Source organism: Mauremys reevesii, linkage group 9 (assembly GCF_016161935.1).
Source record: "Mauremys reevesii isolate NIE-2019 linkage group 9, ASM1616193v1, whole genome shotgun sequence".
Lineage (NCBI taxonomy): Eukaryota > Metazoa > Chordata > Testudines > Geoemydidae > Mauremys > Mauremys reevesii.
The window spans coordinates 85,044,285-85,070,841 of NC_052631.1; the positions used below are offsets into that span (position 1 = coordinate 85,044,285).

The 26,557-nt window shown below is 44.0% G+C and overlaps 1 protein-coding gene across 1 annotated transcript in view; it reads left to right on the plus strand.

The window, feature by feature from the left end:
- The first annotated feature begins 1,674 nt into the window (after window positions 1-1,674).
- TRPC5 (transient receptor potential cation channel subfamily C member 5) overlaps window positions 1,675-26,557 on the plus strand; it is a 141,128-nt gene continuing 116,245 nt past the window's right edge. The window contains exon 1 of the mRNA XM_039486939.1: window positions 1,675-1,715. The gene's annotated coding sequence lies outside the window, so the exon portion shown is untranslated. The remainder of the gene's footprint in view (window positions 1,716-26,557) is intronic.

Below are 26,557 nucleotides of genomic sequence, written 5' to 3' on the forward strand. Positions count from 1 at the left end.
CAGTTTGGTGGGTTGGGAGCAATGGAACCAACTGGCTCCAGGTTTCTTTGTTGTGCTACCACCGTGAGATGGAGCAGCTGCGCTTCTCTGTTTTGTTGGTAGGAGTGGGGGAAAGGAGGGGATTGAAAAATAACCTAATTGGATGCAGTCAAGTGTCAGGTATGTATTTTTGTGCTGCTCCTGCAGGGTCTAGAGATTTTGGTCTACTAGGAGCTGCCATATTTTCCCCTCTATTTACCTATTACAATTTGAGGTTGGGGTTAAAATTTGGAAACATCCAGGTACCGAACACATGTTTTTTCTACTGCTATTGGGCACGAGTACTCCAGAGTCCAGGTGTTTCCAGGGAAGGATAGATTTATGATTCGGAGTCAGAAACTGCGAAGATCCAGGTGGACCCAGGTACCGGGTCTGTGTTTTTTGTGGAACTCGCGTGCCAGGATGTACCAGGGTGCAGAACATTCTGATGCAGGAGGAGCAGCTCCGCGTGGCTCGCTGATCCTGCCATGAAATCTGAGGGATGAGGGCTACACATTGAACGGATCCAGTAACAATCCAAGCGCCAGATCTGTGTTTTGGTGGCGCTCGTCTTGTTCTAATGCCCCCCGGGGTCCAGACATTTTTTGGCGCGGTAGGAGCAGTTACTGTTTATTCAGGCATTAGAATTGGTGGCCTCGGGGTCAGAATGTGAGTGGCTCCAGCAGGTGCCAGATCCAGGTTTTCGCAGAGCTCGTGCTCCGGGTTCCACGGAGGGGTGGATTTTTTTTCCTTTGGTGCAATAACCTCAGCTAGACTCGTTTTCCGGTTTGTTTGATGGCACAGTGCCGGGGGCCGAGGGGCCACACACATCGGTAAGAGCCAGTGCGATCCAGCGTTTACCTTTTCCCCTTCTTGTCGTCTCCAAGGTGTGAGACAAGAGGCAGCTCCAGCTGCTGGAGGAGCCCAGGGAGAACTTGGCTTCCTCGCTGACTGACTAGGCACCGGCCGCTGCCTCTCCATCTCTCTTTACTCGCCCCCAGGGGAGCGCTTCCTGCGGCTCACAGCCCCCCCAGAGGGGCGATCCAACCTCCGAGCACCAGGAGGGCCAGGCAGAGCGAGAAGGAAGGAGCGGATTTGCGTGTGTGTATTTTTTTTTAAAGCCATTCCTGCTTTTCCCTGCCGATGGCATTTTCCAGAAACGGCAGAAGCAGGGGGCTGCAGCCCAGGCCAGCCGGCGAGGGGCCTGGGGGGTGGTGGTGGCTGAGATAATCAGTCGCTGCACCCTGCCTGGGTGTGTGAGTGTGTGTGATGGGGCGCGTGCAGCGTGTGTCAGTTTCCCTCCCTCCCGCTCTGGCTCCGGAGTGCATCTGTGCGTAGATTTATTTATTTTTGGAGCAGCAGCAGCAGGAGGACTGGGGTGGGGGGGGGTCGCAGCCCTACCCGCCCGCCGCTGAATTCGGGGGAAGCCGCGGGGAGAGGCGCGGGGAGCCGCGGGGAGAGACGAGCCGCCAGACCATGCTGGGGCACCGGCGCCCTGACTGGGCTTGACCCCCGCCCGCGAGGTGGGGAGAGCCGCGGCGAGCGAGGCGGGGGAAGTTTGGGAAGAAGCAGGGGGCCATGGGTGGCCCCGGCCCTGGCGCGGCCGGTCCCGGAGCGGATTACAAATGAGCGGCACGGAGCGCACGCCGCGGAGCGCGGGGAGCTGAGCAGGTAGAGCTGGAAGCGGCGTCTCGTAGGTGAGTGAGTCTCCCGCGGTGCGGCGGGGCCGGGGGCGGGACGCTTTATGAAAACGGCAGCCGGACGCGGAGCAGCAGAGTGTGGGGACCGGCCCGCTGGGTGGGCAGGACGGGCTGGATTTGGGCGCCTGGCAGGAGAGCCCCAGGCTGCTTTGCCAGCTCCAGCCCCACACAGCGGCTGACAGCAGGCTCCATCAGGCGCTAGCGCTCTGCTCAAACCCGGCTCAGCCCGCGCCGGATTCCCTCCAGGAGCTGTTTGGCCTCAACTCCAGGAGGGGAGCGGGGAAAAGAGAACGGATCTCTAGCACCTCCGCTTGCCCGGGATAGTCTGGCGAAAGCCTTTTCGGGTCGAATGGCCGGGCTGGGTCCCCTGCTTTATACGCCTAGAGCTGGGCGGCTCAAATCCAGATTTTACGACCCGTTTGATCGCCTTGTTTCATTCCCTGAAATTATACCCCCGGGTTTCACATGTTTATAGCATCTCCTCTTCATAGTTCCTAGGAGACTGTAAATTAAGCACGTGTCACGTTAGAAGGAAGCCGAAAGGAGTCCGCTAGTTGCTTCAGGGATTTCTCCCCCTCCCTCCATGCAGATAGAAAATACAATGAATCACGGTTACAATGGGCGGCATTTATTTATTTGGTTGGTTATTTATTTATTTTTTGCTCAGGGAAGTTCATTACTGCAGAAGTGGCCAAGTTGCCAGCTGGTCGGATTACAGTACAAATCAGGAGGACATCAAAACTTATAATAAAGTCCAGACTAGCTGGCTTCATTGCAAGAGTTTATGGTGATGCAGAGACTCTAAATCTGATGGACCCCGTTTAATTTTAGCTGTCCATGCAGTAGATTATTACATATATATGTCCATCTGCTAAATTATAATATATATATTGTGAATTTTGTAACAGCCACCTGTGTGTTCATGTGATTTTACTTTAGATATTATGTACACGTATAAATTTATTTTACCTTATTAGATGGGCCATTTCTGTGACACATTTGTGAGTCATATCACTGATCCACAGCTTTTGAAACCAGAACCACTAATAGTGATGTCATAGGAGGATGTTCTCTGCCATAGCTTCAAAAATAAAATTCCACTATGAACCCCAAACTATATAAATTACAAACTGTCAAATGCCTCACAATCTATTAGATTCCCAGCACAACAAAAACAAAAAACAGCGCCTCCAATCTCTGTCTCTCAAGAACTCACAGGAGTTGATTTGTTTGATTTCATTCTATTTGCTATTTAGCTGTGACTTTTGTGTATGGAAATTGTGACTATTTGTTATTATTAGTGATGTTGATAATATCATTTTAGCTCATGACTATGCATAGGATATGGTATAATTATTCCTTACATTTCCACACACTTCTGAGTTATCCATTCCAATGATTTTATATGAAGTCCTACATTTTCACAGCTGTCTCAAAGGGTGTTTGGACTTTTAATCCACTTGATCACCTTCTCTCAACTTTTCCATTGTGTTCTTCAGATATTTTGTCTGAGAATCTCCCTGTTGGACAAATCAGAAAAAGAAACAGGTTTTGCATTAGGTGGAACACTGTGTAACAAATGCCCTTACGTAATGCAAGGTCCTGTACAGTGTGTGAAATGGGAGTGGAAGATTTTTGGAAGAAGGGTTGGTCACTTGGCTAAGGTAGGGGAAGAGAGGAGAAGGAGTCAGGAGTTTCTATTTCCAGATGTGCCACAGACTTCCCGCATGACCTTGTCATTCAGCCTCTCTGTGCCTTGCTTTCAATCTCTGTAAAATAGGGATAATCATGCTTAGCTACTTCACAGGACTGTTGTGAAGCTACATTTATGCTGCGAAACACTTTTCAGTCCTGGGAAGGAAGATGCTATATCAGGGCAAATGATTATGAGTCCAAAAATGCTTTTTAGGAGCGAAAGGGGAACTCAGATTGTTAGCTTATTAGGAATGTGTAGCCAAATGTCTTTTAATACCGTTGACAAATAGTCAGAACGGCCTACTTTCCTGAATATTAAACCCTAGTAGGAACTGTTGAGTATAATTTCTGAAGACGAAAACGACACAACCAGGGACCAAGATACATGTAGTTTGTTCACTTTGTGAATATTTACGTCCATCTTCCCTAAGTAGAACTGCTGGATAAATATCAGCTGAAGCAAGTTCAGTTCATTTCCATTTCAGACCATCTAGCTAATAAATGTTTTTGAATGTCTCTATATACAGGAGCATGCAAAGTCTCTTGGCATTAACTAGGCTCCTTGTGAGCCTCCTAGACTCCCCTCTCTACCATGCTATGGTTTGTCATTTCATTTGATTTTTTTTAATGTTGAAATGTAGCTAGCAGAGATCAATAAGCTGTCAGCTAAATGTAAGCCTTGATAGACAATAACTGTGTAATTTGAGATATTGTTGCCAGGCACATTTTTAGCGAAAAAAACTAAAAAGAGCCCAGGTGTTCGCTTTCTTCCAACTGTGAAAAGGAACTAGCTGGGAAATGGCTTGAATGTGAAGTACCCTACAATTGACTTTGATTTGACTTGTAAACACACAGAACATTTATAAAATGTTGTTACTTTCTCAGGAGAATGTTTTTTTTTTATCGTCTCTCTCTTATCTCCCTTTCTCTTTAGTATATTTCATTTACAATCTAAAACTATTCATCTGTTGGATTATTTATTGGGTATTTAAAATGTATCAGTTTCTTAACCTTCTTCTCCTGTTTTAAATTAGATGTTCAAACTAGTTTCTGCTCAGGATTGCATCTCAGAGATAATGGATAATGCAAAACTCTTTGATTATTTCATTTCTTGCAAAGATTTATTTTTCAGGCAATCATAAAAAAAAATCCTCAGATGATCAATACCGAGGTCTCCTGATTATGTGGATTTTTTTCAAGTAGGCAAAATTATGGTATTGTCATCTCACAGAATTATGGGTCTCATCCATAATATGGTTGCCCTGGATTCTCAAGGTTACAAGTCTGAATAACTTATCTCGGAAGAGAAGTTTACTATAAACCATGTGCGAATAATTATTCCTCACAATAGACTGGATAGTTTGATCACCACCACTCAAGTGTAGCTAAAACGAGGCTGATACTGTTGGGATTATTCTTTTAAGTACAGTTGCATCATTTGCACAATGTGAGCCAAACTCTGCTCACAGTTATACTGGTGTAAAACTGGAGGGACTCCTTTGATTTATAGGGTTACTCCAGATGAAAACCAGGGTAGCTGAAACAAAGGGCCATATTATGCTGCTGATCTTTAAATAACACTCCCCATTAATGTCAGTCAGGCATTCTGATGGCAAGATATGGGCCAGAATTTAGCCCATTGTTGGCATATTCACAGCAACATAATACTCTCTTACAGATGCCTCGCTTCAGAATTCACTGTAATGTGCTAGTGGGGAAAGGCTGTTGAATGACTCAGATGAATGTAGCTCAGAGTAAACAAACATGCAAAGCATTTCTGGCTAGAGAGAGAAAGGAAGACCACGTAAGAGCAGACAAAGCTATGTTCAAGGACAAGACATTTGTCAGCAAGTCTCATCAAATTTAGCAGAATCAAGCCATCCAAAGATGCAGGGTCAGATTTCTCATTACCTTTCGCCTTCTTTAGTGATGAGCAGCTGTGCAAAGTGACTGCTAAATAAAGGTAAAATGCTACTAAATCAGAATTGTCCACTCATTTATGCTGGTGGGCAAATACTCTCATATTGCCTGGGTGTAGATAAGTTCATAAGGACCCAGACCCCTTCTACCATCATAGTCTGGGGGATAAGGAGACAAGAAGGTGACTTTCAGCCACCTGTATGCTTCCTTAACGTGATGCTAAGTTGGTCCCTGGCACAAATTAGAGCTACCTGTAGGCTATTTTTATTAGTGCTGGCTACCAAGGGTTCTCATGGGGTCTTCCAGCAGCCACTGTGATATAGGGGCACCCTGACCATATCCCCTTTCAAGTGGACACACCCGAATGCACTTGACTGATGTAGGGTCAGGGTTTAAGATATGGGACAATCAAGCTCCCTGTGTCTAACAGTTAATTGTAAGGCTATGGGAGAAGCATTATCCCTTTTCAGCAATGATAAGGTCAGCTCTCTGAGCCTTCAGTCTCATGCTTGGTTAAGGGAATAATGTAGTGGCAATCGGGGATTAAATTGTAAGCGTGGGGAGTGCACAGGACCCTCCTTTGGCTTGCATGAGCTTCCCTGCTTGGTGCATTGAGAGCTCCTGCTCCTGTTTCAATCTGCTTAGAACACTAGTGCCAATGTGTTGAAGAAATGGTGTTGGGAGGTGTTGTAGTGTTGTTCCTTATTAAAATGTAGTGATTTAGGGATGCAGAATGTTGCAGGGAAAGTAATGAAGAGTCTTTAGACAGAGGCTGTTACTAGCGATAGGTATAGTGTTTCTGTTGACATTTTGTATGACAGGATGAGAGGTTGTGTGAGAATGAAATGAGCTGGAGTTGGGAGACACCAGAGTAGTTCTGTATGTGTTCTAGTAATGTATAGGCCTCAACCCATGTTTTTCCTTGTATGCCTTTCCTCAGTGCAAATCAACTTTTGCTTTGTATTGACAATATCATGCCTGGAGAGAGAGTCTCACTCACGCAATAAGTTTGGACAGAAAAGATTCTAACAGCAAATCTTCACTACTAACAATTATGGGTGTTGCTGTAGCTGTAGGTGTCACTAGGACAGTAAGGCTGTTAGAGATTTAGTATTATTTGTTTTCCATGCAATCTTTTGGCCTCAGTGTTTGAAAACAGTTCCCCAAACAGTCAGATACGATTGTCACTGTGACTCCCATCTCTCTCTCTCTCTCACACACACACACATTTGCCAGCACAAAACAATTATCTTTTGCTGCAGTAAAATAAAGGAAAGAATCCAGCACTAGTGAAATAATATTTGTTGAATACTTTATTTGTTGAATTATTTATTAAATAAGGGGAGTATTTAACCAGCTGCAATAGTAAATCATGGGTTAACCATGGAAGATGCAACAAGGTAATTCCATTAAGTCTTCCTAGTAAAACTCCGTAAACATTAAATATGGAATGATTTGTGATGTCACTAGAAAACTGAGGTAGAATTATGAACATGGCTGCATTTCGTGGATGGGTTAGTCATCTTGTTATTAATTTCCTGTGTCCACATTTATCTTCTGCAAAGTTCTATTAATAAGAATTTCTATTGCAGTAGTGGTGGAGGCCCCAATTAGGGAGCAATCCCTACCATGCTAAGGTGTGGTGGTTGTACTTTTTGGTGCAGTGGGTGAAATAATTCTAATTCCTCTTTCAGTTGTTCTGAGCTTTCCAATTTGTCTTTGATCTGCATTATGAAGGGGAGGTGCCATTCTCTCACTTGGCCTCTAGCTGCAATTAATTCTGGTGATTAGAATGGATGATGGAATATTAGAAAGTTTTCAGTCAATGAAATTCTCAGCAATGCCACACATTTCCTGATGGAAACAAGAGAATAGTGCTTAATCATAGAATATCACAGTGACAGGTGCCTTAGATAGATGGATTGTTAGGATGACAGTTCCTCCTCATGCTGTCTTCAGCCAGCTCATTGCCTTGAAAGATCAAGGTAGGTGCAAGGAAACTGTCACTTTAATGAAACTGTCCTATCTGCAACAAGAATTCTTTGCTCCATTTGGTAACGAGTACCATGTAGGTGCTCAATTCATCTACTGTGGGCCCAATCCTGCAAACCTTATTCACATGACTAATCTTTACTCAGCAGAGCAGCCCCTGTGGGACTTTCCCCGTAAGGATTGTTCACATGAATAAGGAGTTGCAGCATCAGGCCCTGGCAGAAGATGAGATTTGAAAATATATGTAGCTAGAGACAGGAAGGCTACTTTGAACAGGAGGAGCAGCTGAGGAGAAGTATATCACCCCAGGAAGAGGAGAGATTACATTGAGGGGGAAAAAAGAGGACTGTGCTAGGGTAGCAGAGAGGGAAAAGATACATGGGTTTGAAATGTTTTAAAGCCAAGGATGCAATTCTAGGCTCAGATCAGGTCCTTCCATGTAAAACCTGCAGGCAAAGGTTGGTGGAGTGTGGGTTGGAAAGAGCAGGCTAAGTTTTCATGAAAATCTTCTCAGTGAGAACTATCGTAGAAATGGAAGGGACCTTGAAAGGTCATTGAGTCCAGTCTCCTTCCTTCACAGCAGGACCACGTGCCATCCCTCACAGATTATTTTGCCCCAGATCCCTCAATGGCCTGCTCAAGGATTGAGCTCATAACCCTGGGTTTAGCAGGCCAATGCTCAAACCACTGAGCTATCCCTCCTCCCAACTGTCACTTGCCCTCTGGGAACACAAGGCTTGCCCTCCCTAGAGGAAAAAACCGCAGGGTCCATACTCAAACCTTGTGGATCCAGGCAGATCCAAGGGTATCTGTGGGAGGCCAGGGCCATCCATCTAGAGGTTATGTGTTTCCACATCTGCTCTGGCTCCAAGAATCCTGATTCCTGACAGTGCTACATTGGAGGTCACAGTCAGGGACACCCCTGGCTTCAGGATCCCAGGAAAACATAGTCCAACCCCAGACTTTATTGTCTTTTCTGGGGAATCTCTGTGTGGTTGGAGGAGGGAGGGAAATGATGTACATTCCCCCAACACCAATATGGTCCACTCACACCTTCTCCTGGTCCACCTAGTATCCACTCCTCACCCTGCATCAACCTTGGATCCCACATTTGTGCTATGCATGGGAAGATCGGCACCCAGGGACTCCCCTCTGTGTGTGGATGTATGGGGAGCAATCTGAGCCATTGTCAGCAGGCTGTTCCTTAGATTAGAAAGGATTTAAGGTTGCTCAAAGTTGGGGTCTAAAATAACTACATAATCCAGTGTGAAACCATTGTTTAAAAGCTTTAAAGGATATTTTAAAATCTGTTGAAATCTGTATTTTGCAGATTGGTAGGGCGCGTGTTCTTAATGGTCACACTAAGTTACAAACAATATCTCTGTAGCTATATTTGTTCTTATCTGTATGAATAATGTGATCTGCATGTGTTTGTGTATAGACATACACAGTGTGATGGTTTGATTCAGAATCTATGACAAGGAATGGGAGGTCCGGTATGTTACAACTTTCAAAAGCTTCACTTTCACATTTATCTCCTGTAGTTTTCTAGTGGCTCTCTTTGTAACCTAATCAAATAGTCTGATTAGCTGGTGAGTAGGTGCACCTCCTGTCAAAGACATCGGTATAAATATAGGCAGTAGACAAGCCACCACATTATCTATACGCACAAAGTCTGATTAGCGAAGGCACCCCCTGGCAGAAATAAACAAATCACCATCTATGAAATCACTATGAACCCATGGCTGACTGAAATGATTTTGGAAAATAGCCTCCATGCTGCCACGCAAGAGTGATTTGGCTGTGAGTAATTTAGCTGAGATGAGAGAAGGGGAGGCATTATTTACAGGTCTTTTGGCTCTCTATGCAAGGCCCCCTGTCAAACTGCCAGGCAAAAATAGTTTCCCTGCGGTGGCCGTATGTCGGCTGTATAGGTCAGTAGGACATGAAAAAAAATATTTGGAGGCCATTTGTGTCCTTTCATAGGCCTGTCCTTATGCAGGAGTCAAGTAATTTCTCTGCTGAATAGCGCTGTAGAGTATTAACACCACATTCTGGGAGATTATTTTGGTTGTTTTGCAAGGGAATTTAATACTCATGAAAGTGCCAGACTGAGAACTCCGGAGACTGAAGTATTGTACGTATCCAAAGAGCTAGTGTATTGCAGGTAGAATATTCCTGATTTTATATACGGCTTCATCAATGCACCTGTGCTGGAAGGATCCCTTCTACAGTTGAGATGTTAGCTGTTTATCATAGCCAGTTAGTGTTCACATCACACTCCCCGTCAGTACCCGAGGAAGTTAATGATTCGACCAGTGGACCAAATTCGGTGATGAATCCTGGTCACAACACACCTGAGGCACGTTGCACATAGGCTATAAAGAAGTGTTAATTCTTGCCAGTTAATCCTTTTTGTGCTGTGGACCCTTGTCCACTGAGACCACCCACTTATTTTATGCTAGTTGCCCAACAGCCACGCACTGAGGCTGAGAGTCTGAATTCACTCAGGTTTATAAAATGCTTTGAAATCTTCAAATGTCTAAATAAGTGTTATTATTTTTATAGAGTTGTTCATAGCGTGGGCCAAATTCTGTGCATTCTGGACCAACTACAGGGTTTGACTTTCACACAGGCAACTACATTGATGTCAACGGTGATGGATCAGGCAGCACCCTGTTTTCCCCTCACGCTACATCTGGGACCCTGTGGTCCTCAACAGTGAGAGATTCAGTGATACAGCAGCAAAAAATTACATTTTATCATGTCGCTGAAAAAGATGTCCTGGAACTTTGATCTGGAGAGTTCAAACATGATGTGTAATGCTAAGCCAACACAACGCAAGACAGCAGCAATTAGCATGACCTTTCAGCAATATCAATAGGCATTTATTAAAGAGCTACATAATGGTTCCGCCAAGGCAGACCCTTGTTGCAACAATATGGCAAAACTTTTGTCTTAGGAAATAAATAAAACAACAAATCAATAATTAATGAAAGCCATTAGCTTTTTCAGCTGCTGATGGGAACTTGACAAAGTTGCAGTGAACACAAATAAGAGTAGAAAAAGAGTGCAGCTAGTGGTACAAAGCACCAGTGGCAATGAAAGATGCAAAAGTCTTTAGCTTGCACATGGGAATCATCAATCTGATTGGCTTGGGATGCACATAGGTACTTTGCAAAAAGTATCCCATTATTCTTATTTTGAATCTTTAGCCCTTATGGGTATGTCCACCCAGCAACCAAAGACCTGCAGCAGTGAGTCGCAGAGCCTAGGTCAACTGACTTGGACTTAAGCTGTGGGGCTAAAATTCCTGCTAGGGACATGTTCACAGTCTTAACCTACTGGGACCCAGCCATTTTCTACAGTCGTAGTGAACAAAATGTCACATGAGCAGTCCCAGGTTTGGAAGGGTAGACTCCAGGCCTGCAAAACTTCCTGAGCACTTCTTGGATCTACACACTCAAATTGCAATGAGGTCAACTTCCTGAATATAGTGCAGCAGTTATCAGGGACCAGGAAGATATAGGGCCACCTTGCTCAGCTCTAAATGAGCTGGAGAGAGGAGGAAAAGTTGACACTAACCAATGGGGGGAAGGATAAGGAGGGAATCATGGCTTCTTATCTTGCTGCAGCTCCTCCAGACAGATGAGGGAAGAGGAGCTGAGCAGATCTTCTTCACCGCAGGGAGGGATGATAGCATCAGACTGGAAATATCTGCTTTAAATTATTTTATTGTCTATTCATGGCTTTGAAAAATCAGCAACAATTCAGTTAGTCTGTCTGGCAAATTAATGGTGACTTTGGGCGGGACAGCGTGATTTCCACTGTTTGATATTGGACCTGTCTTTCCTGAGTCTGCGGCTGTCTGGCTGAGAAGAGGTGCTCTGGCAGCAGAAAGCCAGAGATGGACAGGCCTGTTCCAAAATGTGCAGAAATAATTCACCACAATAATCAATGGCCTTTGCTGGGTATGAATGTGCTTTTTCGGATGTTAAATATCCCTTTGCTATATGTGAAGGTGGGACTGGAAGCAAAGATTCCTACCTCCCACCCCATCCCCCTGCTCTCATTTGTCCTCATCTAGCTGGATGACCCATTTCTTTGAGTTTTCATGGCAAGACAGCTCTGTGGGAGTCACAGCATCTGCATGGGTGTTATGGGGACGTTCTAGTTGTCATTTGTATCTTCTTGTTCTTTCTCAAAGACAGCATTAGAAAACTGATTTACATACAAATGACACAGAGCTAGGCAGATTTACACCAGTGGAGCTATGCAGATTTACACTGAAATCTGTTTGACAAAAGAGCTGTATTTCCTGCATCTGAGTCAGACTCCTTAGAGCTTTGTCTCCTGTTTGGTCCCTGTGTCTTCAAATCAAAGAGCTAGAAATATGGGGCTCAATCCTCAGATGCGCGGAACGGGAAGCAATGTGGGTCTAAGCTTTCTATCCTCTGCTGTTGATCCTGTATCTGGCAAAGGGTCAGACTGCCAAAGGAATCCTCAGCAGCCATTTAGGCAGATTTAAGATCCCTTTGTATTGTACCGATGGCACAAATGAACCTTGGACCCAGTCCAAAGCCAATTGAAGTCAATGGAAAAACTCCCGTTCATTTCAGTGAGTATTGAATCATGCCTCGAACAAGGGGTAAGGATCTGGCCCCAGGCATAGAGCATTCCCTCATCTTAAATGTCCTTGTTACTAATGTCTCAATGACTCATTTTCACTTTCTTAAGACTTGAGTAGCTAGCGGTGCCACAAACCTAGTGGTGCCAAATATTCAGAGTGTCTTTGTGTGGTAGTGCTGCTGTAATTGCTCCAATTTCAGCACCCTAGCTCCAGTTTGAACTCATCTTTGTCCCTCTTACAGTAGCCAAGTGAAGTGGTGGAGACAAAGATCATCTTCGAGCCCCATGTTTTTCTAACAGGATCTCCAACCATGATACAGACCCATGCAGGGAAGGGCAGGGCTTGGAAACTTTCTGCACCAGCAGCTGTGTGGCCAGAATAGGGCCGCCCAGAGGATTCAGGGGGCCTGGGGTCTTCGTCGGCGGGGGGCCCCTGCCACCGAAGACCTGGCACTTCGGTGGCGGGTCCCGGGGCGGAAGGACCCCCCGCCGCCAAATTGCCACCAAAGACCCGCCCAGGGGACCGCCACCGAAGTGCCGGAAGGACCCCCCGCCGCAGGTCTTCTGGGCACTTCGGCGGCGGGTCCCAGAGCGGAAGGACCCCCCGCCACCGAATTGTCGACGACGACCCAGAGCGAAAGAAGCTCCTGGGGCCCAGGCCCCGTGAGAGTTTTCCGGGGCCCCCGGAGTGAGTGAAGGACCCCACTCCAGGGCCCCCGAAAAACTCTCGTGGGGGCCCCTGCAGGGCCTGGGGCAAATTGCCCCTCTTGCCCTCCCCTCTGGGCGGCCCTGGGCCAGAAATGTATTTTTTCCTGTCTTTCTATCTTCAGAGCAGACGAGAAGCATCTCTCAGTGACCCCAGAACCGTGTGTGCATGTGCAGAGCAGGAGCAGATAATATGTAAGCAACAGCATCTCTGTAAGCAGCCTTCTTTCTCTTCCAGGATGACATCCTGAGAGTGTGTTCAGGTTCACCTCAGCACAGTTAGTGCATATTTATAGGCTGCCGGATGAAAGTGAGTGGAGGCTGTGTGTGTAGATTTGCACCCTGGCTGACCAAGGGGAAAAAGAATAAAGCAGTCAGTTCAGACACTTCCACAGACCCACAGCACCTGCAGGTCCAGCAATCCTGCTGCACAGACCATTTCATGCCAATGCTCTTTTATAGTCTTTTTTAAATGGTTATTTCCTTTAGTGCTGAGGAAAGGTGTTGGTTTGGCAGCCCTCAAGACTGAATTCCACTATTTATCCATAGAATAGGTACAGCCAGGGCAAGATTTCCCTTTCCCTCCACAGTGCCAATGTCCTTCAGCTCTGAAGGACTCCACCCATAGGCTTGGGAAGGTAATTCAGTCTCCATGCCACATTCAGTCCTTGGCCTCCCAGCACAAGCCAGCTGGTGTTTGTATTATGGACACCAGTCCAGTATGAAATAGAAAGAGACCACGAACTCATGTCACATCCAAGCAACTGGCCAATGGGCATGAAAAGAGTGGGTTAAAATAATCACTGCAAATACATTATTTGCTGAATAATAATAATATACCTTTCCCCTCTTTGTGATTCATTCGCACACTAACCTGATTCCTACAACTGTCTTCCTTATTCCGAAGTATTTGTTCAAACAAGTTTCACCTGTGGATTGCTAATGAACTGTTTGTAGTGGGCGATTTGGTATTTATTTTTTTGTGGCATGTGAAGGAAAATCCAGGCTGCTACAGCAAGTGGTAGTGTTGATGTAGTAGGTGGCACTCTTCCAGCTGAGTCAGTACTGAAGCAATGCCCCAGTATGGTGTTAGAGGACAGCAGGTTGCTGCAGACACTGATTTCCAGACGAGAAATAAAACTTGACCACTTATGTCAAACATTTTACTGCGGTTTCTGTAGAAATAAGCAGGCATTAGGTTTGACAACCTCCTATATTCTGCTTATCAAAAGTCGCTTTGAAGATTGTATTCTAGGCAAAATTCTTCATTTCCTGTCCTAATCTCTTGTGGAGGGTTGCTGCATATTTTTAAACTGTTGATGCTTTCTATCTCAGAGTTGGCTTCCTTTTATTGGTAAATAAAATGCTTCCCCATAGTCCTAAAGCACTTTGAGATCCTTCAGGATGAAAGATGCTTTTTAAGTGTAAGATATTATTATTGTATTTTTTAAAAAAGTAATAGAGCTTTGAAATTAAGTTGCATGCAGCCCTGGTGGGAGTCTATAAAACCTTCATTCTGCCAGTTAGATCTGCCTCACTTTTAGCATTATGGCACTGTAGATGTTTATACAAGAACATACATGTAACTAGTTGTACAGTGGTCTGATTAAGTTAACCTTGACTAGATACAAGTAAGCAGGGAGGCTTGAAGATTAGAATGCAGTCCATTAAGCGCTGTCACAGGGTCCGACCGCACAGGTTTCTGCCTTCTCGCCCTGTGCCGAGGCTGGTAAAATAAGAGTTCTCACGTCTTCTTCTGGTGTTTCACCCTTGTGCTGTATTGTACAGGGCCACCGTGCAGTCTCCTATATCCCCCGACACTTATCCCCTTTCCACCCCGTTCCAGGGTCTCTTGGCCCTCGAGGCTCCCTTCCTGTGGTGAGGAGATAGAGCTGTAGCCTCCTGTCCCCTCCCAGGCTAGCCTCCTCACTAAGTTTTGTTCAGGGCTTTTATAGCCCGCCCAGCCTTCCGCCCAGCTTAGTCTATTGCAGTGAGCCAGCCCTCGTTAGGGCCCGCAGCTGGGCTCCCTGCTGGCTGCTTTGAGCCTCTGCCCCTGGCCTCTCTGCCCGAAAGCAGGGCTTAGCCAGCATTTTAGCAGGGCATCCAAGGGGTTTCACCTCTGCCCTGCCACAAGCGCTCTCATGCTAAAGTTTAAAAGACCAGTGATACAGACAATATGGAGCTAGCTTCAGTCAGAATCAGGCCCTCCATCCCTGCTCATTTCTAGAAGACATACATTTTGTATGTTAACCACCTTCTGACTGAGGATCACAAAGGGCTTGACAATTTGTATAAGTTAATTAAACCTTTACCATGCCTGTGAGGTAGAACTGGATTTTCAACCCCATTTTACAGATCAGGAAACTGAGGCATAAAAAGCTTAAGCAACTTGCCAATGTTCACGCAGGAAGTCTGTGGCAGAGCCAGGACTAGATACCACATCTTCTGCTTCCCAGTCCTTTGCCACTCAAGACTATTGCTTCGTTCCATTTATTAATTCAAAGCAAAGCCTGAAGGAAGCTTACACAGAATTTATGATGGATGGTTTCCCATTTTAATCATCTTTCATCGCCCCAAAATACACGGTGTGCATTTGTGAGTAATAAACAGGGAATCTGGATCCGCATTAGTGGAGAATTCAAATCCCAGAAGGCAGCGGGGAGCCTCTCCACCCCCAACCCATTAGTGGCATGCTGTGATTAACAACAAAAAAAGTCACAACAGACTGACCCACGTGTCAAATGTAGTCAGGCACTGTTCAGACTCGAGCATTTAACATACACCCAATGCTAGCATGTAGTTGACAGCTGGGAGCATGAGGCAGAGCAAAGTAGTGTGCCTTCATCCTGACTGCTAATTACACAGCTAGGAAGCCCTCTAAAGTGGAGGACCCTAGCATGACAACTGATAGAAGCTCCTGTAATGTGAAGGCTAATACTGCTCTTATCTTTGGCAGTTGATGTGGAAAGACATTCCTGCAGGCCACGGGCCAGACTTTTTTCCTCAGATACACTGGTGTAAATCTAGAGTAACTCCAGTGGAGTGAATTCAATAGAAAGCTGGTGTAAGTGAGATCAGAATCAAGCTTTAGTGTTTCCTTTTATGTAAAATGTTAAAGGCATAGGCAGCTCTACAGCCCAGAAAAAAATTAATGTCTGCAATAAAAAAGATGATTTTTAAATATTGTGACTAACTGATCCTATGAGTAAGCACCAATTTGCCTCTTAATTAACCAGTGTGTAACTGGACCTGTTGTTGTCTTATTTAAGTTCAGGGTTTTTTTATCTTTGGTTGTGGCTGTCCTGCAGTTGCTTTCCTGCTGAAGTCTGTATGGATTGGTTGTCATTGTCAAGACTGTCACAGTGTTGGTCCTAAATAGAACCTACAATACATGAACAATTAATATAGAAAATATCCTCTTCAGGCTGAAAAATTTTAGACTAGGTGGAGACTGCAGCCAGAGCTGGGGGGATAGTGCAGAAAAAGATGTCTGCAAATATTTGTTCAAATTCTGAATGGCTATGCAGCCTGACCATGTCTGTTCACATGAATGTTTGGGGAATGGCTGATCTTTGCATGAATGCCTGCCATCATTAATTGCACTATTTGATCAAATCTGTCTCCAACACTGGTTACTAGCAGAAAACCTGACAGCTACTCACATTAAAGCAGCCTAGCATGTATTTTTAGTGCAGTTAACAGGACAACTGGGTGAAATTTTTCAGCCAAGCCTTTTGTCAGAGAAAAATACAGATTCAAGCCAACTGAAATGAAACGTTTCGTGAATGTGTGGAATACGCCAGATTGTTTTGATTAAAAAAAAATAAAAAAAAATCAAAATGGTTCATTGACTTTTTTTAAACAAAAACGATGTCAATTTTTTTAAAAAGAAAATTAAAAAAGCTCAAATTTGAAACAAAAACTTTGCCTTGGGTCACAGAAAACATTTTGTTTGACCAAAATGATTTTTTTAAACAACTTTGATGGGCCAACGATTTTCATTTTAGGGTTGACCCAAAACAATTTTGTGCTCCCTGATTTTTAGAATGGTCAGGGTACCACAAACTCAGGTATTCACACAGCTCTAGTTAGCAGGCCTTTCTATGACTAGTTAGTCCAGATTAGGATTTAGGGAGACCTTGTACAGTACCACTATGCAGCACAAACCGTGTTCAATCAGCAAGCCAGGGACAACTATCAGGTCTGGCTTTGTCCAGTGGTTTCAGTAAAGAATCCCTTTTATATTCATTACAACTGAACACTATACTTTCCCTACAGCTATACATTACAGTATAGCTAATGGCAATGGTTCTTACTGCTACCCATCTGAGAGTGTTGGAATGAATGCAGTGACCTTCATGAGCTGTCAGTACCCTGCTGCATAGAGGCATCATGCCTTATTCACCTGGGCTAGTCTCAATGCTGTGCTCACAGTTTCTCTTCTTTACCGGAGTGTTCTGTGCCTGTAGTTATGGAAATATTTAACAGCTAAGGGGCAGTAGATGGCATGCAAGAATATGCACAAATAGCTCCTGATTTTCGTGGAACCAATATAATTTCTTCTTGTGATGCGCTGCAAATGGCTTCCTTCCTGCAGCTGTTTACATCAGCTCTTAAAATGGTGTCAGAAGCAAGTGAGTTTTTTACTCCTTTAATTCTTTGTTGTCGCTTCTCAGAGGCACTGAGTCACTTTGGCAATGACTAAAAAACGTTGCACTGCCTGTTGTGATATAAATGCACGGGGACATATGTGAAAACTGGAGCTTCTTCAGGGCCTCCCTGGACAATCCACGTATGGCTGAACAACGGAAGCCTGGCAATCAAAATGGCCACATTTACTTGGATTATAAGCTCTTTGGGAGCAGAGGGTTATCTTTTTGTTCAGTGTTTGTACAGCGACTAGCACACTGGGGTTCTGGTCCATGACTGGGGCTCCTAGGAAACACTTCAGGACAAATAAATAACAAATAATACACTGAATACAGAAAAAAACAACCCAACTTTTGAAGCCAGTAGTAGAAAAGTGAATGAACAGATTAAACCGTGCTAGCAAACTAAATGGTGCTCCTCCAGAGGTACCAAAGTGCTCCCTGAAGTCCAGATAGGCCAATAGGAGTACAACCAGCCTCTAATTTCAGAAACAAGAGATGGAGCTCAGGAACACGTATGCAATGAGCAGCACCAATGTCATACATGGTAGAAGTACAAGGACAATTCTACTGCCACACCTGTTATTTCCTAACAGCTAAGGAACAATTGTCTTCAAGGGATGACCCAAATGAGTACCGCACAGGAATGTGGATGCTGGGGAGACTGATGACTGTGAGGGGAGTTTACCTATGGGTGACCCTTAGGAGTTGCTGAACATGATGCCAGATAATCTAGCAGCCAAGAAATCTTCACAAGAGAAGGAAGGAACTCAAAATAAAACTACACAAACAGAAGAGCAATAAAAACTAGGGGTCACCAAATGAAATTAATAGGCAGCAGGTTTAAAACAAACAAAAGGAAGTATTTTTCACACAATGCACAGTCAACCTGTGGAACTCCTTGCCAGAGGATGTTGTGAAGGGCAAGACTATAACAGGGTTCAAAAAATAATTAGATAAGTTCATGGAAGATAGGTCCATCAATGCTTCTTACTATTAGCCAGCATAGGCAGGGATGGTGTCCCTAGCCTCTGTTTGCCAGAAGCTAGGAATGGGCCACAGGGGATAGATCACTTGATGATTACATGATCTGTTCATTCCCTCTGGGGCACCTGGCATTGGCCACTGTCAGAAGACAGGATACTGGGCTAGGTAGACCTTTGGTCTGACCCAGGATGACCATTCTTATGTTCTTAAAGTTGCCTCTTCATTTGAAAGACTACATAGTTAATTGAAATTACTCCATTTTCTTAATAGGCAGAGATATGCTGTGAGAGGGCTCTGTGTCTGTATGTGTGTAAAGAGTTAATAGATAAAGTGCCAGTAGATGGTACTCAAGAACATATAGCGTAGTTCCTGGGTTTTATAAGGCCACTAAGACTTCTTGTGCACAGGAAATGGCTTCCTCTGTGCAGCTTTTTTCATCAGCCTTTAACACAACTAACAGTCACAGATGCCTTGCTTGAGTGATTTAGGAAGTTCCCTCGCCAACACTGTTCTCTGGGTGATGTCACCTCTGCCTTTTATCATTTGTACTGTCATGAAAGAACCTTTCGAGCAATTCAGATGCAGCCCTATTTCCTTATTTGGTCTTGGAGCTGTGCTGAAGCACATACCCAGAATTGTTTGGGGGGACTCTGAGGTATAATCTGGGCTCCCCTAAATTGGTGCTTTTGTGTCTGCATCTTTTCCTTTTGTGCTCTGTGTGGGAAAGAAGGCCCTAGAAGTAGAAGTGAGGATAGAATAGGCCAGAATGTTGTAAGACCTAGGTCTGAAAGCATAAGAATTGGTTGCCAACCCTCCTTTATTGTTCTGGAGTCTCCAGGAATTAAAGATTGATCCTTAATTAAAGATTATATCATGTGATGAAACCTCCAGGAACATGTCCAACCAAAACTGGCAACCCTAGCAGAAGAAGCTATATGGGAGAAGCTACATGAGTGCCAATGAAACAAGAAGTGAAGAGGAAAGTGAGATACCCTTCTTTTTATGTGCTACCAAGGTTTATCAATGCATTCCCCACTGAGTGAGCGAGAGCCATATTCTGCACTCATTACACTGGAGTAAATACAGGGTAACTCCACTGACGTTGATGGAGAAACCCCACTGTAACAGAGCAAAATTTGGGCCAGAATAGTTGATTCTGCTTTCACTAACATCAATGTAAATCAGGAGTAACTCCATTGAAGTTACTAGGGTTACATCAGTGTAAGTGAGAGCAGAATCAACCCGGATGCTCTAAAATGTATTTAAAACAATTTAGCTCCTTTGTCGCTGGAGTGATGAGAAGAAACAGAATTCATCTTGTATAATTTTTTTAATAGCTGACATTGAAAAGAAAAATTAAAAGTCAGAAGAGCTCTAAATGTTTTATTGAACTGAGTTCACATCTAAATGTGTGGGGATTTTTAATTAGCGGGGAACTGTTGTAAGGGGCTTATTTGAAATCTCAAAGCCAGCAGTCAGATAAAACTGACTCTCACTTTCTTGCAATATGTTATTTTGGACAAATGTTGAAAAAAGCTATGGAGGGAGCCTTTTTTTCTGATTACATAAGAGTTATCAACTTGATGCTGTTCCAAGAGCTTGGTCTTCTTGTGCATATGTAATTACCAAAAAAGAGTCAAATAGAAAACAGCATCTTTTGAGTTAGCAGGGAATATTCATCCTACATACCTCAAGGTTGTTTAGTTCTGTGATCTGCATAGATACAGCCTACCACACTGCAAGATTGTTTGCCTCTCATAATTTTACATATAGTTTCTCCAAAATGTATTTTCCTTTGGACTTTTTCTGTTGCTGTGCAGTGGTTACTTATGTTGCTTACTGAGATTTTTATGTGTGCCCTAAGGATTTGCACTTCTATGCTAATGTAATACATAAAGCAGAGTCACCTTGACTTCATATTTATCAGCTTATGCAAGCGCTAACCTTTTACTGCACTGCAACAGAAATGTCATTCTTGTTCAGTCTGAAGATGACAAACAAACAACTTCATTGTCAATAATGGGGGGGGGGGCTGAATGGCTCAGTGAGTGAGAGAGTGGGGTCTAGCAGCATAGTTGTCGTCAAATATTATCTGAACTGAAATGGGCAATCTGAACTCTTTTCCTAGGGAGAGAGGTATTTTTAAATGATTGCACCTTTATCTTGATCGGGCATTAAGGACAGCATATGTGAGCTATCATAAACAGTGCCTGTCAGCCTTCGATGGAGCAGTTCCACACAGCTCAGAATTGATGGCATTGCCAGGAAAGTGCGCTTAAGCTTGATTTGAGGCAGCTTAGAGTGTAAGGCATCTGGGCAGAAATATAGTTTTCAGAGCTAGCAGCCCATTAACTTTCCTCCTGAGCCAGCATTCGCCCCTCTTTTCCTCCAAAGAAAACAACAACAACAAAATGAAAAGGGGAAAATGTTTATGGATGACATTTGACTTTTCTCATCATTAAATGCCAACTAAATTACCTGAATGGATTAGTGTCATCATGGAGCTACTGTAGCCAGCCTCCAGCCAGTAATCCTTATGGAACAATTTAGAACATCCTTCTCAAAATGTGCCAGTGGATGCAGTTATCCAGCTCTCATTAAAGGTGGGGGAATTATTTGACTCGATTCCCTTGGTCCAGATCCTCAGCTGATGTGACTCTGTTGCTCCATTAAAGCCAATGGAGCTAGTCCAGTTTACACCAATGCAAAATTAATATGTACATATCAACCAAGATTGTATGCTGGAACTCTTAAAATCACAGCAGAAAACTCATAGGCCAGGTAGAGGTGGACTAAGGTTTTTTTTTAAAGACAACGTTGTATTGTCCCACTTCAGAGCTGCTGTGAGAGGCCAGTGCAGCCTCTGAAGTAACTTAGCTCCTTGCAGCAGTGTCTCCCCAGCAACCTATTGGTGACAGTTCCACCTGGAATCCTCGCAGTGTGTAGCATTGCGCCCCTCCCACCTCGCCCCAGACAAATCCCTTGCATCAGAATTTGCAGTGGTAGCATAAGACACCTTGTGGAAAGCTTGGACCATGGGGGATTCTCATGTGGCTGGATGTGGGGTTCTAGCTGCTCTGCCACACTGCTGCAGAATCATAAAAGGAGTATCCCTCCCACTGCCGTGCTAACAAGCTATGCCAAAAACGTTGATGGAATTTAACTATAAAAGAGAGGGGACAGTTGCAGCAGGTATAAGTTAGCAGACAGATTCTGATGCTCTTATACTGGGTAACCCCTCAGGCCACATCTACACTAGAAACACATTGCCAGGACAGGTATACTAACATACCATGCCAGCAACGTTCTGCTAGTATGGACTCAGCTTGTACCAGCAAAACTGTGCTTTTGCTCGTACAGCTTATTCTGGTCCGTTGTTCCAGTTTTGCTGTTATAATTGCCTCTCCACTGTGGGCTTCTACTGGCACAGCTATGTCGATCAGGGACCACAACTCTTCGGACCCCTGACTGGCATAGGTGTGTCAGCAGAAAACTGTAGCGTAGTCATGGCATTCCTCCACTAGTGGTCCCATTGATTTTAATGGGATCACTTGTGGAGTATGGTAACCATGATCTTGAAGAAGTGTGCCACAGTCTGGTCTGGAGTGTTTTAGGTAATCTGCCTTTCATGAAGATTTTTTTAAACTCTACCTCAATGACACCAGCGTGAATCCAGGGTAATTCTAAGGAAGTCAACGGAGTAACTCTAGATTTACACTGCTGTACCCAATGGCAAAAATCTGGCTTATGATCTCAAAGCCAGAATCCAATCTGTCCATACATAGCGCAGAATCTTAGAAGCGTCCCAGTTTTCCTATGGAAAGTTGCACACAGCTTCTCAAGCTTTTCCGTGGATCCTCTTTTTAGCAGTCATGTTTGCCAAACTGTTGCAAAAACTTGACTGCAGGTGGTAAAATTTAATGGACATTATTCAAGAATGCTAATGGCTAATGAGATGCATGCGACCATGTTTAGACTAGTATTGCAGCTAAAATTCCATTTTAATGGGCATTTGTCATCATAATCACGTACATTGTTATGAACGAGCTTATATACACACACAAAATAATCTTTATTTTGTGTCCTTTCCAGTAGTTTTGTACATATGAGCTGGGATTAGCCGATTTGGTCTGTTTTTTATTTGGTAACTTTATCTGCTTTAAATCTCTGGAAAAGAAAAGTTCTGAAGACACCTCCAAAATCAGAGCTGTGCAGCGAAAAAATGTCATTGAAGGAGGGAGGAAGGAAGGGTGAAAATGCATTTTTGAAATAAGACTCTCATCATCATTATAGCACCTAGAGGCCCCAAAGAATATTTGGGCCTCATTGTGATAGGTGCTGTACCAAGCTACAGTAAGTGACAATCCTGGGTTCTGTGAGGTTCCTTGAATTTAGCACCCTGTTGGTGCGGCTTGAATATGCCCATAAGCTCTGCTAGGCATCATGGGCTTTGCTCCTTCTTGACTGGGGAAAAAGGTAAGTGATGGTATCTTCCAAGGTGTGGCACCAAAATGAGTTTACAAACTCACAGTGAGTATTGTTAATCTGTGAGTCTCTGGGCTAGTCTACACTAGAAAATTAGATCTACCCAGCTAGGTTGCTCAGGGGTGTTACAAATCCACACCCTTGAGCAATCTAGTTAAGGCAATTTAAGTCCACATGTAGATAGCTCTAGGTTAATGGAAGAACTTTTCCGTCAACCTAGCTACCACCTCTTGGGGAAGTAGATTTACTACAGCAATGAGAGAACCCCTTCCATTACCGTAGTGTCTACACTGAAGAGGTGCTGCAGCTGTGCCCCTGTAGCATTTGAAGTGTAGACATAGCTTCCATCTCCTTGTTTCTATGAGAAATGAAAGTTAACATTGCTGGCATCTAAATCATCATCATCTGTGGACATCTGAGTTAACCCCTTACTGAGATGAAGGGGTTTGTTCACACCCTTTGGAGCTATTGTTTCAGGCTCTCTTGACACATTTGTGGACATTTCTGCACCACTTAGACTCAGGTTACATGTCTGCAGTTTACTTTGCAACCCTAATGATTAAAGATTTACTTTTGTTTCATATGAAAGCTGAGATTCCGGAGAACAAGATAATATCGTCAGAGAGTCGCCACTAAGTGTGTCAACACATACTGGCAGTTATGAACCCCGAGCCAATGAAAATTTAGCTAGTGAAGACTTCTGTGCTAGTCTATGAGCAGCTAGTTTCTGCTCTTCTACACCTGGACTCACCCTGCAGTCCTTACACAACAAGAGAGGGGGATGATCCAGTTGTTAGGATGCTAGTCTGGAATTTAGAAGATGTGGATTCAATTCCCTTTTCTACCGCAGACTTCCTGGGTGACCTCTCTGTGCCTCACTTCCCCATCTGTAAAATGGGGATACTTCATTATCTCAAGGAGTGTTGTGAGGCTGAATACATTAAAGATTGAGATGCTCAGATACTACATGATGGGGGCCATATAAGGATCATTTATGGACCATAATCATGCCTTGTAGTAAGTGTTTGCAAGATGAAGCCCTTAATAATATTCAGAAAAATCCGGTATATCATGTTTTGTTATAATTAGGAGAGAAATGATGGAAATAATGCCCATCCAGTAGTACACAAGCAGTTTGCACGCCTGTGTTTCTAAACAGACTGCTGCAGCCATACTTAGGTAATGAAGAACAATAGTCTTTTATTGTTTGTGTTGCCCATATTTTCTCCAGTCGATTTTGGGCTCTGCCTGGCAGTTACAGGGGCTTTCTGCAGCGTGTACACAGATGAGAGACATGAATCAGTCCCCTTGGCTTCATTGCCAAAGGCAGTGTAAAACTGGTGTGATGTTTATCTTAATAAATCAAAGGAATTCTCTCATGCTACATATGAGCAAGGGTGTAAAACATGATGCTGGCTCTTTAATATATTAAATTATTGCTTTGTGCAAAATACACAATGGCCATGGTGCATTAAATTGGCCCAATGGTACTGTTATTTTTCAGTGGTGAGACTGATCAGCCCTAAGTGCAGGGCCTGGCATGCCCAGAGGAAGCAAAAAAGTTAACCATTCAAAAACCATGAGATTAAAAAAAGCTCATGACTTTTTGCCAAAAGATAATAATTTGGAGGCTCCTGGCATCTCCTTGGACTGTGCAGGGTGCATACCCCCCACCGTGCACTGGGCAGCCCTATGAGAGATTGTGTCTCCTGAGGTGAAAAGGTTCCTGATGCTCCCCTCAGGCCGGAATGGCTCACACTGCCCCCTACAGGGCTAATCTAGCTCTAACTTAATTTGTTCCCACCCTTAATGCCTGTGTATTTTGCTTCTGGGTCATTGGGCGTAGATACACATTCTTCTCCACTGACAGAAATTGGTATCTTATAAACCACCTGTGCTGTAAGAAACAGGAACCCTGTCTTGGCAAGGAGATGGACTGAATGATCAGCTAGGCTTTTTCTGCCTCTGGCTTTAATAGCTCTGTGTAGACATTCAAAAAAGACCAGCATCTCGATACCACAGCAAAAAGCACATTAGGAATGCACGTAGACAGAGACAAACAAGCCAAGAACAAAGATTTTCATCAGGTGGATGTTTGTTTGGGTAAATTAGGCAATTAGTCATATTTCTGTTTCTCAGGTTCAGTGCTCACTATTCCTTTCATGTGCAGTAAATCACAGTTTTGATGAATGCTCGACATGTCTCTGACCTACATTTTCTGTAAAAGCCCAGGAAACATAAAGCAGTGTTCAGGGAAACAGAAGAGCGATGCATTGAAGTCATGGATGTATGGAGGTAGACAAGCTACAGCTACTAAATAGCACAGACCAGATCCTGGTCTAGGCCCCATCTCCTTTATCCCCAGGTATAACTGACTGCCCAGCCGGGGTGTATCCCAAGAGATGGGGAAGGAGGAGGGATGGAGTACTACTGCACTCCAGTGATTCCTAGCTAGAGGAACAGCCCCTTAGGGATATTATCTGTGAACATCAGTTAGAGCAGCACTGAGGCTGCTCTAATTTATAGCAGCAGCTGAATTGGCCCCTGGCAGCCCTAGGAATTGGGAGAGTGCAAAGGTAGTATATGGTCACATAACTCCTACTATCCTCACTTCCTCTGTCCACAGCTCAGCTGGACTCAAGATCAGGGCACCAGGGCTTGATTCTCCTCTGTACTGCACCTTGCGTAATCATTTGCGCATTTGCAAAGTTCATGGAGAATGTTATCGTTGGTGTGGCTGAGTGGAGGATTCAGATGTGGTAGTGGTTGACACTCATCTTGCACAGGTATAAATGACTATACTATGTGCCAGGCTGTGGAGAATCAGGCTCCTGGAGTTTTTGGGAGGTCTTTGTTGATCCTCAGATCCCCGAGGGAGTGAAGAGATGGATGCTGAGAGAGGAGCAAAAAGGAGCAGCAGAGAGGGAATGAGAGCGAGGCAAAGGTAGATGGCAGCACTGAAAAAATCCAGCTGACTGGAGAGGTGATGGGCCCTAGTGAGAGTCTAGGTCACACAAGATTTTCTGACCCTCCTGGGAGGTGCTGAGTGCCATCAATTCCCACATAACTCAAGGGGAGTTGAGGGTGTTCACTGCCTCAGAGAAGAGGCTCATTAACTTCCAAGATCCTCCTCTTTTTAGAGAGCAGATAAAGAAGGCCCAGCAAGGGTGTGTAAGAGCTGAGCTGCAGGGGGGCTTGGAGTAGACTAGAGAACAGCAGAAGAGATTCGAGGGGGTCTAGATAAGGAGAACTAAAGCTCTGAAGTGGACTCTGAGTTCTGGAGTGAAGACAGACCCAAGGATGAGGACTAATTAAATTAAAGGAGTTTTTTAAAGTTTACAAAATGTTAATATTTTAAAGAGTATAGTCCTCGTTAGCATAATTAAGAATACACAAGCCTCAACTAACTGAAAACAGAATTAAGAAATTAGCAGGTGCAGAGGTTTGGAAGCAAGAAGCGTGGGGAAATGCAGATCTTGCAAGTGTCTGCATTTAATAGAGCAGCAAAATTATGCAAAGCCTTATTTGTATATTTGTGTATTTGCTTTGTATATATGCACATGTGTCACCTGAAAATATATACCTCAATTTAATAATAAAACCTAGGCACTTTTATACTGTAGCTGAATCTAAAAACAGAGAACAGAAAGAATAAGGGCCCCTTGAAGAAAAACTACGAAGATCCTAATTTAAGATGTCTCTTGAAAACAGAAATATCTTGTCCATTAAAAGCAACAACTAATTAACTCAAAAGAAAGCAAACTCCAAACTGTAATC